The sequence below is a fragment of the Spermophilus citellus genome, assembly GCF_964194105.1.
Source record: "Spermophilus citellus genome assembly, chromosome: 2".
Classification (NCBI taxonomy): Eukaryota; Metazoa; Chordata; class Mammalia; order Rodentia; family Sciuridae; genus Spermophilus; species Spermophilus citellus.
The window spans coordinates 23,524,781-23,537,221 of record NC_138183.1 but is presented as its reverse complement, the minus strand read 5'-3'; the positions used below and the strand labels follow the sequence as shown (position 1 = coordinate 23,537,221).

General features: G+C 39.3%; 1 long non-coding RNA gene across 3 annotated transcripts in view; it reads left to right on the top strand.

The window, feature by feature from the left end:
- Positions 1 to 12,441, top strand: part of LOC308642952 — a 1,001,730-nt gene that overhangs the window by 46,997 nt on the left and 942,292 nt on the right. The gene's annotated exons all lie outside the window — the stretch shown is intronic.

Sequence of the window (12,441 nt, the reverse complement as noted above, 5' to 3'; positions counted from 1 at the left end):
GAAATGTGACAACGGAGAATGAATGTTCCAGTATTCCTACGCTGTTCCATCCAAGAGCTCTAGAAGAAAGGAGAGAGACGGAGGCCAAAACAGAATGGATGCTGAGTGAATGAACTCTCTTGTCAAGGACCTTGTGAAAGACTGCAGAGGAGCCCATTGCAAAAATAGGAATGAATAAAAATACCTTTGTAAAAGCATTATGTGGGAATTTACTATAGTTTATTAAAAATAAGTTAAATTCTACTTGATTCTACACTGATTATGTAATCATGGAGACAATGCTGCTCAATTACAATGCAAATGGTTGAACTATCCACAGGTTGAGGGTAAGATTCTTACCGGAGAATCGTCCACATCCACGATAGCAAACCTTACGTTTTGGTATTGTAGAGACATGTCCTTAAAAATAAAAGAATAAAGATTCCCCGTTAGCTTTGTGCTCATATTAATAAAGCACACATTAAAGGTGTCTTTCGGCAAAAACAAGAAATGAGCACAAAGTTGTCCAGGCGAGCTCAGCATCATTCTGGTGTTTTACTACTGCCTACAGCATGAAGCCCCAGGTCAAATGCCAGACTGTGCCAAGGTGAAGAAAGGATCAAGGGCAGAAGCTGAGTCCAAAGAACCAACCCAATGACTAACATTTCAAAGCTGGAAAAGGGACAGACACAAAGCAAAGCAACAGTGAGGCGTCTTTGTGGGTGCCGACCTACCCCACAGGGTCTGGGGAGGGATGGGGGCTTTTTCCTGGGAGCAGGTGGAAGGACACCGTGTTCTTCAAGATGCAGTTCTCAGCTGGAGGTGGAGCCCAGTGGTAGAGTGTTTATCTAGCATGCGAGGGGCCTGTGTTCCATCCCCAGACCCACATTTTTTTTTTCTAAAATCCACATTTGATCATGACAAAATCCTTATTAAAATTCTTCTATTTTAGGCAGGTGTGGTGGTGCCCTCCTGTAATCCCTGCAGCTTGGGAGGCTGAGGAAGGAGGATCGTGAGTTCAAAGCCAGCCTCAGCAACTTAGTGAGGCCCTAAGCAACTCAGCGAGACCCAATAAAATATTAAAAAGGGATATGGATGTGGCTCAGTGGTTGAGCACCCCTGGTTCAATCCCTGGTATTAAAACAAAACAAACAAAAAAAACCACTTCTATTTTGACTTGAGAGAGAGAGAGAGAGAGAGAGAGAGAGAGAGAGAGAGGAGCGTCATGAACTTATAAAACAAAATCCTTCCTCACTAGCCTCAGTTTCCTTTTTGAGGCTCACCTTTTGCCACGTCCATCGTATACACTGGGGCAGGCGAGCTGGGCAACTGTGACGACTCCATGCGATTTCCCAACAAATCCACTACCCCTCCTGTTCCAGAAATGCTCTTTTCAGGGAGCATTTTTATGTCTGCTGATTCTTTTGAGGGTCCCCAAACTACACCCTGTGGACTAAATCCAACTCTCTCCTTGTTCTTATCAAAACAGTTTTATTGGAACAGTCTGGCACTTTATTTCTGTATTATTGGGTTTTGATCTCCAACAGCAAAGTTGAGTCAGAGACCAGAGGGCCTGCAAAGCTGATGATATTTACTAGTAGGTCTTTACCAGAAAAATGACTGACCCTTGCTCTAAGTTATCAAGGCCCAGATCAAAGGAGATTGTGGAGGACAATTAATACTTAAGTTTAAAATCACTTCTTAAAGCTCCACATTATCTTATGACTCATTTTTTAAAAATTCTCAGAATACATCCTTAAGCATTATTTTCAGAGAGACTCTGTGGGTAGTAGATTTTAATTTTGTGTGTGTGTATCTGAAATGTCTTAAATTCTTCTTCCCCCTCCCTTGAACAAAGCTTTGGGCTAGCTAACTTCATTCCACCCCACCTTTCCTGCAGAGCCTGAAAAATAAAAATAAAAAATAAAAAAGAGGAAAAGAATAAAAAGGAAAGATTCCTTGCAGCTAGAGTCTGGGTGCACACACACTTGGTTTTATCACAGGATGCTTGCAGGTGAGGCTTGGAAGAAGACACGAAGCTACTTTCTTCCTACCTTTGCACATTCCTGCTGCACAGAGAGAGGGGGCACTGGGAGGCAGTTCTGCAGGAGGCAGCCGCAGAGGCTTCCAATGTCCGGACACAACGCCCTGGATGTCTAGAGGCAGCTGGGGCAGTCACAGCAGAGGTCCTGGTTCCGACTCCCTGGCTCTTGCTCTGTGGATGGTGCTTTTCCCACCCCATGGAGGCCTCATGCTTCCCCTCACTTCTGATTATGGCAATGCTGGGATCCCCACAAGTTGGTCTGCATTGTTCTGAGACCCCTGTTCATGGAGTCTCAATCCAGAGTCTGTTCATTCAGCCTTCCAATTATTTAATAAGCATTTAATTCAATAAGTATTAATTTTTTTTCTGTCAATTTGGTTTGTTTCCAGATTTGATTGTTGGCTGATACAGTGACCTAGAGTAAGTGGAACCTTTGTCCAAACCCCTCATGTACTATGAGTTAAAAAAAATTACATGCAATGCATGTGTTTTCTTGCAATAGTTTGGGCCTTACAAGAAAAATTAAGAAAAACATGAAATTCTTCCATTCACAATTTCTCCCAATTTTCACTCATTCATAGAAAAACAAACTTGTTTGATAAGCATTTTTTGTCTTCCCCTTTGTGTGTTTGTGTGTGTGTGTGTGAGAGAGAGAGAGAGAGAGAGTGTGTGTGTGTGTGTGTGTGTGTGTGTAATATAAAGGTTTATAAATAAATACAGATACCTTTATAAGTAAATGTATGTGTTTCTGTTTTATGTAAATGGGACCATACTATACACACTTTTTCTATACTGCGCTCTTCTTACCTAATGATAAATTGTCTTAGAGATAATCTCATCATTCCATATGGGCCTACTTCATTTTTAAAAAATATCTGAATAGTATTTTGCAGTGAAGGTGCACCAACATTTATTTTAAAAATATGTTTGCATTAGTCTGGATTCCAGCAGAAAACAGATGGCACAATCAAATTAGTATAACTCGTGGAAGTTTATGCAGTGACTAACTATGATTACCCGTAAAGGCAAGGCAGGTATAGGAGGAGCTTCAACAGCCAAGATGTAGCAACAGCAGAGCTGTTACCCCTAGGGTCTGAAGGCAGGAAGAAGGGAGTTTACCAAGACTTAGATTTCATTTTACATTATGAAAATACTTCCTGTAGGCTGTAGAAATTTGATCAGTTGTAACTTTGTGCCACGTGAGTAGATTTATACTCCTGTACTTGAGCACTGGCTATCTCTGTGCAAAGTTAGGGAGATTCTCTTTTTTTTTTTCAAGTTTTGAATGTCAGAATGGAAGGGTCTGTTAGATATTAAAATGTTCCTTCTTGGGGGGGTCTGTGATTCCAGCCCTTACCTCTTTCGTCTCTTTGAAGCATCTAGACCCATATCAATTATAATCAGAGGACAAGTGCTTCAAGTCATTTGCCACAACCGGAGCAGCCAGTAACAGAAACAGTTCCAAGTAATATCCAATATTAACAGTGCCTATGGAAACCCCCCATCACCTGAGAGAGGCCCCCACACCCATTATAGGGTGCACCCCACATACTATACTGTCTATGCAACAACTGCCTAAATGGCTAGAGTACCTACTCAAGGACGCGTAGAGACAGTAGTTCTCTACTGTCTCTACAGCTCGGATACAGTATGCACTTTGCCCACAGTTGCTAGTCTCAACCAAGGGAGCTGCAGGAAGATTACACTGAGGTGCCAGGCTGGAAGTAAAGTCAATATTGTACACTAAGCTGTCATGCCAAGACACGTTGTCAGGAGAAAGCTGCTTCCTAAGGCAGCTGTCCCACAAAACAGTAGAGATATCCATCCAACAGATGCATAATTTTCAACACAGAAGTACAGAAGCACAGTAAAACAAGGTAATATGACATCTTCTAAAGTTCGTGACTCTCTAGTAACAGATTCCATAGATACTGAAGTGAATGAAATACCTGATAAAGAATTCAAAAGAGCAGTTTTTTAAAAAAGTCCAATGAAATCCAAGAGAATACAATGATATGAAAGAAGAAAGACAATGCAGTATTTGAATATATGAGCAAGACATCGAGGAAAGAGAGATTTTTTTTGGGAAAAAAGCAACATCAGAAATATTGGAAGTGAAAATCTCAGTATGAAAAATTCACTTGAAAACCTCAACAACAGACTAGATCAAGCAGAAGAAAGAATATCAGAGCTCAAAAGCAAGTCTTTACAAATATTATATTCAGACAGAAATAAAAAAAAATTAAGGAAGAATGAAAAGAACATTCAAGATCTCTGAACACCACTAAAAGATCAAAGGTTGTCATTACGGGTGTACCCAAAGGAGAAGAAATAAATGTCAATGGCATAGAAAACCTACTGAATGAAATGCTTCAGAAAATTTCCCAAATCTTGGGAAAGACAAGGACATCCAGGTATAGAAGGTCTGTAGAATCCTAAATAGAAAAGACCAGAAAAGAACCTCACCATGACATATTATAGGAAACTGTCAAAAGTAAAGGACAAAGAAAGAATTTTAAAATCTTCAGGAGAGAAGCATCAAGGCACAATTAAAGGCAAACCCATTATACTAACTGCCGAGGTTTCAACAGAAAAGGCCAGAGGGCATGGAATTATGTATACAAAGTCCTGAAAGAAAATCACTGACAGTCAAGGTCACCCAGCAAGATTCTGTCCTTCAGAATCTAAGAAGAAATAAAGATCATTACTATAAGCATACAGTAAGAGAATTCATGACCAATAGGCAGCTTTCTAAAAGGTACCTAAGAGAATCCAACACCCAGAAGTGGAGGAAAGGTAACTACAATCATGAAAGCATGTGAAAGAATAAATCCCAAGAGAAGCATAGATATGCAAATGATAAATAGGAAATAATCAAATATTATCACTAGAGTAAAGCCTCTAACTACACTTTTCACAAAAGTTAAGAAGATGGAATCAGCCTAGGTGCGCATCAACACATGAATGGATAAAGACTGTCTATATGCATCATATAATCTTAATACTACAAGGGAGTATTATTTAGTCATAAAGAAGAATAAAATCCTACTTGCAGAAAAATAGATGGCACTGGAGGACATCATGTTAAGTGAAATAAGCCAGACACAAAAAGTCAAGTATTTGCATGTTCTGTCTCATATACATGGAAACTAAAAATGAAAATAAATAAATAAATAATTGACCTGAAAGTACAAGAGAGATTTCTAGGGACTGGGAAGGGTGTAGTGAGGAAAGGCTCAGGGTGGTATAGAAGAAGGGTGGATGGACATGATCAATTCAAGAGTATGTGGAAATAGCACAGTGAATCCCATTTATCTGCACAATGGAAATAGAAATAAGTAAAGTGAAGAAATGTTTTTTTTTAAGTGTTTCCTCTATGTATTCCAAGACATAATAGGCATGTTGAGATGACATGTAGCCCATTTCTCTGTTTGACCGTAAGTTCATTTTTAATTAAATGTCAAGGTTGGGACTGTGATTAGAATCAGTTAGGTGGATTCAAGTAAAAAAATGTCAAAAATGTTAGAAACCTCATTGAGAATAGAACAGAATATTTTTAGTTTTCAGTTTCATAGAGGAATCAAAACTTTGTTGTTGTTTTTCTATACTGGGAATTGAACCTTGGTGCTACCACTGAGCTACATCTCCTACCCTTTTTATTTTGAGACAGGGTCTCTCTTAATTTCCCCAGGCTGACCTTGAGTTTGAAATCTTCCATCTCTGGAGTGTCTGGGATTGCAGAAGTGTGTATTGTGCCCAGCTGAAGACATTTTATATTTGAAGGAAAGAATAAATTTCATGAAAGAGAGCAAAAGTAAATGTGAAACTTCTGCAAAATAAGAAGAAATGAAAAGAAAATGCCCTGAGATTCTTTCTGTTTTATCAAAACCGAATAGTATAATGAGCTTTTAAGTGGGACAATAGAGAAGTTAGATGAAACAGTATATTAAAATTTTAATTTGGAGACACTATAAAATATGAACATGTAGAAAAAAAGTTTGAATATAAACATACCATGACACTAAGTAGATTATTTTACTAGAATATTTTACCAAGAAGAGCGGGAACAAGAAAGGATGTGTAAGACACGGTTTGCCTGTCATTTGCAACAGCATGAATGGACCTGGAAGATATTATGCCAAGTGAAATAAGCCAGTGGCAGAAGGACAAATATTACACAATTTCACTTCTATGAAGTATCTAAACATTCACTTATAAAACCTGATAATTGAACAGTGGTTACCAGGGAGTGGTGGGGGAGGAGGCGTATAGAGGGAGTTGTTCAATTGGTAGAAAGTTTGAGTTTTAGAAGATAAATGAATTCTAGAGATCTGTTGTACAGTGTAGCATTTATTGTTAGCAATATGATGCACACTTAGCAGTTTGTTAGAAGGGTAGATTTCAGGTTAAGCATTCTTACTACCTCTTTCAGGGAAGGGTGAGAAAAAGCATAGAGACACAAGGACATTTTTACAAGTGATAGATAATGCTTATTACTCTAATTGTAGAAATGGTGATCACAGGAGTTTGCTTATGTCCAAATTCATCAGTTGTGTATATTAAATATGTGCAGTTTTTTTTTTGGTCTACCAATTATACCTCGATAAAGCTACAGAAAAAATGAAATAGAGAATGTCTTTTAGAAAGAGACCTATGATTTTTTCCCCCTTATAATAGAATTGAAGAATTAGGGAATGATTATTCTTTTATATTATAGCTAAAAATAAGTATCATATGTATCTTATCTATTCCAATATTTTAAAGTTCTCAACTCTGGAACTTTGGCAAAATGTCATTATTGTAATGTGATTAGTTTTTTTTTTCATTTTTATAGTTGGACTCTTTTGCACATCTTGACATTCCTTGCTGAATTATCTATAGATGAGTAGTATTAATCTTCTGGTGTCAACGAATTAGATCTCAGTGAATTTTCTACCATTTCCTCAGGATGCCCCAAATTGCTATATGGCCCCAAAATGTGTCATAAGTGCCAAACTTTAAAGAATTTCTGGGAAAATTATTTTTGGGGCTTAAATTCCTTTTATAGCCATGAACTCAATACTATTGATACTTACATGAAAAACAGAACACATCTCTTTGCAGAAACCACACCAGTTTGCTGAAAATTCAACTACCACAAGTTGACGTCCAGCATCTTTCAAAAATGTATTGAATTCATCCTGAAACCAGAACACAAATGAGGAAATGTGCTCAATCACAGAATCTCATAGAGCCTTACAGAGAATAAAATCACAGGGTTGGTGGGATTGCAAATTAGTGCAACCACTGTGGAAAACAGTATGAAGATTCCTCAAAAAACTAGGAATAGAAGCACCGTATGACCCAGTTATCCCACTCCTTGGTATATAACCAAAGGATTTAAAATCAGCATACTATAATGATGCAGCCATATCAATGTATACAGCAGCATGATTCACAATAGCTAAGTTGAGCTATGGAGCCAAACTAAGGGCACTTCAACAGTTGAATGGATAAAGAAAATACACAATGGAGTGCTACTCAGCCATGAATAAGAATGACATTATGGGATTTGCAGGTGAATGGATGGAACTGAGACTATCATGCTAAGTGAAATAAGCCAGTTCCCAAAAGTCAAACGTTGAATGTTTTCTCTGATATGTGGAAGCTAAAACAAAATGGGGGAAACAAGAAAGAAAAAAAAAAGAGGTGAGGGGAATTTCATCAAAATAGAGGAAATATCAGTAGAGTAGATGAAAGATATTGAGGAGGAGGAAGAAGAAGGGATGGAAAAAGGGAAGAGTGGTGGAATGATCTGCCTGAAGTTTTGTATGTGCATGGATACGGCCAGGTGGGTTCAGTATCAGGTGTGCCCACAGGACACTAATTTAAAAAAATAAACTGTAAATGGATTCGAGAAGGATTGGTGGAGTGGAGGGAGGGTAGAGGGAGCAGGTGGGAAGTGTTGGGGACTGAATCAGAGCAGGTTGAATTCCATGCTTTTGTGATTATGTGAAGATGGATCTTGCCTGGTGTTGTATCATAACTAAAAAGAGTTAAAACAAAACAAAACAAAACAAAACCTTAACCAAGTGCCCTGTTCTGAAGCCAATACAACCTTTTATAAATGTGTCAGAGGTCTGACATATTTCTCTTTGTAAGTACATATAAATGATGAAAATTCCACAAAACATTTAGGAGTTTATTCACAAAATGAGTTGGTAATGGAAGCTGTTGTTGGTTAATTACCTCTGGAAAGAAAATGAGGTTGGCCAGAAAGAAATGAGAGTGGCTAGGTTGGAGGTGAGCTGTCATTCAAAATGGAAATCTATATTTGATTTTTTTTAAACAAAGCCTTAAAGATTTACTAATGGTGAAATTAAAGGAAGAATTAATGTAACACCTTCAGTAATTTCTTGTTTTGTTTTGGGGGAGTGATCATAATTCATTTCTCCAAGTCAATATAGGACTCAACCCTGATTCACCTAGCTCCTCTCATGGTCTTTAATGGGCACCTGGTATCTATTCCTGGAATGTCTACTGGTGAGTGAGTGATTTGCTGCTCTAGAGGGCTCTGTTCAAGATTTATTTTTCCTTTACCCATTGGAATTGCAACAATAGTAGCTTATTTACTCCGTGCTTGATGTTTTGTCCTATAATCTCCAAAAACACTCAAAGAGAAGGGACAGTTGAATAAAGATGGGAGCGAGACTCTCTGGAATATGTACTATTATCATCTCTATTTCACAGATGAGAAAGCAGAAGTTCATTAACTTTCTCCTGGTCAGCCGTTGGTGAGTGATGTAGCTGGGGTTGTTAATCTAGGTGGTTTGCCTCCAGAGCTTATTCCCTCTGCCAAAGATACAAAAGCATCTCCTGAGTTCTTCATAATAGCAGGGCTCACTCTCCCTTCCGCTCATCTTAACTGCATCCTGTGCTCCTCCCTGCACCAATCATTAAGATGGGGTGCCGGAAGCCATCCATTACCCACCATTAGGCAGGAAAGCCAGGTGTCAGGAACTGCCAGTACCAACCCCACTGGTTGGAGGATGCCTAGTTCATGTGGTGTCCTACCCAGCTCCATCACAAGTTCAGCACAGCACCGGAGATGGAGTGACCCACAGGAGCCACACAGCTTCTTGGAGATGAGTGTGGCCTGCCAAAATGCCAATCAACCTGTTTACTGCAAGACCCCTGCCACACTGAGAAGCAAGCACCAAGACTCCTCCCGCTGAAACCTTATCCCTGCTTTTGGATGTACTCCCCCTTAAATAAGGAATTGGGGCCCCTTTTCAATTGTTCAGTTTCAGCTCCCGTCAGGGCTGGAAGGCCTATCAGACGCTCCTCTTTTTCTGTCTAATTTCTAGCTCTGTCTTTATTTCTTACTAATTATTTCAGACTTTTTATTTCCCAGGCAGCTCACACTGCCTGAGCAGGGACCTACCCTGGTGGGACACCTGGCATGAATGGGGGAGGGGATCATGAGTTGGATTAAGTCAAGCAGGGCCCATCTCCATTGGGGACGGGTTCATACTGTTCATGTGCCTGCTCTATAGTAGTGGGGTCTTGACAATCATGTTCCCATTTGGTTTAGTTTCAAGTGGATAAAACTGAAAACTCAAAGATGTGCTTCCTCCTATACCCAAATTCCTCTAGGAGAGAAGGATACAACTGTGATCTAAAACACAGACAAGAAAACTTCTTGCCTTCATAGAGCTTACATTTGAGAAGCAGAAGCCAACAGTAGGATGGATAGTTAAAATATGTAGTTTGTAATTATAGTGATAATTGCCAAGAAGAGAAAAATGAAAGAAGAAGGAAAAACAGGGGGTGAACTACAATTATCCACCTCAAAGTCTTGTACCACCTTGAGGTCCACTCAAAGAGAAGGGACAGTTGAATAAAGATGGGAACGAGACCGTGGGCCCTCAGGAGAGGTCTCTGGGGAGGAGAGGAGAGGGCTTCTCAGGGAAGAGCAAGGCCCCAGGTTATCCTGTGAGATCCCTAGGAAATTTTTAAAATGAAGTTTCAAAAGCATTTGCCAACATGCGGTGTTTTAAAACAAATTGTTTTTTTGTAACAAAGTTACATAGCAGTGCTTTCTTTTAATCTGGTCATTGTCATTTCTGCAACCTTATGTATAGTCACATTTAGGGAAAATGTCCAAAGTCTAAATCTGAAGGTCTGGTGGTTGTGGGCTCAGGAACCGTGACCTCCCCAAACCCCCACCCTATATCCTCTTCTAACATGGCCTGATTCTAATGCCCCCATTAGTAGGATTGAAGATAACGCTCATATCATCCCTTAAACAAGGTAGGCCCCTGTCTTCTCTTATAGAGGCATGTTTCTTCTTTATAATGATCTCTGCCTTTTACATGAATTTAGATTTATTGGGACAGTAACATTGAGAACCAAATCAATAAATGGGTTAAGGAGGGACTAGGGTTGTGGCTCAGTGGTAGAGTGCTCACCTAGCACATGTGAGGCCCTGGGTTTGATCCTCAGCCTCAAATAGAAAAATAAAATAAATAAAATAAAGGTATTGTGTCCAACTACAACTAAAACATAAATATTAAAAAAGTCAGAAATTAAAAAGTAATAAATAAAATAAAGGTATTGTGTCCAACTACAGCTAAAACATAAATATTAAAAAAGTCAGAAATTAAAAAATAAATGGGCTAAGGAACTGAATAGACACTTCACAGAAGAAATACAATTAATCAACAACTATATGAAAATTTGTTCAGCATCTCTAGCAAATTACAACTATACTGAGATTCCATCTCACTCTAGTCAGAATGGCAATTATCAAGAATAGAGGCAACAATAAATGTTGGGGAAAAAGGTACACTCATACATTGCTGATGGAGCTGCAAATTGGTGCAGACAATATGGAAAGCTGTATGGAGATTTCTCAGAAAACTTGGAATGGAATCACCATTTGACCCAGCTATCCCACTCCCCAGTTTATACCCAAAGGACTTAGAATCAGCATGCTATAAATATTGATGTGGCTATGTCACATCAATATAGCAGCTCAATTCACAATATCCAAACTATGGAACCAACGTAGATGCCCCTTCAATAGATAAATGGATACAGAAAATGTGGTATTACTTAGTCTTAAAGAAGGTGAAATTACGGCATTTGCCAGTAAATGGATGGAACTGGAGAATATCATGCTAAGCGAAATAAGCCAATCTCCCCCAAAACAAAGGCCAAATGTTTTCTTTGATATGCAGGTGCTAATTCATAATAAGGTGCGGGGGGGGGGGGAGGCAAGGGAAAAATAATAGACCTACTTTGGATTAGGCAGAGGGAAGTGAAGGAAGGGGAGGGGGTAGGGATTAGGAAGAAGAGTAGAATTGATCAGATATTGTTACCCTATGGGCATATATGATTACACGACTGGTGTAATTCTACCACATGTACAACCAGAAGAATGAGAAATTACACTCCATTTATGTATAATGTGTCAAAATGCATTCTACTGACATGTATAACTAATTTGAACAAATCACACACACACCACACACACACACACACACACACACACACACACACACACACTCCAGAAAGTTCTAAAAACAACAACAACAAAATCTACCTAGGAATTTTTGATACTACTGGTCATTACTATTCTCCATCCCATTCCAGAGGCATGTCTGAGGCTTCTGATCTCTTTCCTAGGATGCAAGAAAAGACATCAACCCTCTCACTTCGATAGAATTTTCCAGGTCCTACTAAAGCAGAATCTATGAAACAGGATATATTGGGAGCTGGCCAAGGTCCAGATAGAATCAGAGCAAGAAATAGGAATCGGGGAGGAAGAAAATCCTTTTTGACCAATTTGTCCCTTGGCTGCCTCTCTAGATGGGAGCGAGACCATGGGCCCTCAGGAGAGAGGTCTCTGGGGAGGAGAGGAGAGGAACAACCCAAAGAGGAAGAATGGGAAACCTCCCCTTGCTCCACAGCAGAGAAAGAAAGGGGAGGTGAAGGAAATAACTCTTGTTTACCAACTTGGTTTTTAAGGTGGTCACTTCTGAACTATTTAATGAAGCCAAGTAAATACTTGCCACGTCTTTAATAACATGCACCATGATTTATATCGGAGAATTGTTGACGAAGCTCTCTTGGGGGCTCAGGTGGATTAATATAGCTAGACTATTTGTAGGATGATGGAGCTCTCCTGTGGGCTTGGTGGATCAATATAGCTAGATTATTTGTAGGATCTTTGCTGGAATATAAGGGCAGTTTCTCTGTGACATCATTGAACATACAGTCTCAGAACCTGGAACTTTGGCAGAGTTTGGATCTAGTTTCACTTTTATGCCACGGCTAGTTAGTTAACTTGTGGTCAGCCAAGCCTCAGCAAATGGAGGCCCTTGTTGCAGAATCAATAATGTGTCTGATTTGTTTGGGTCTTTTACCACCGATTT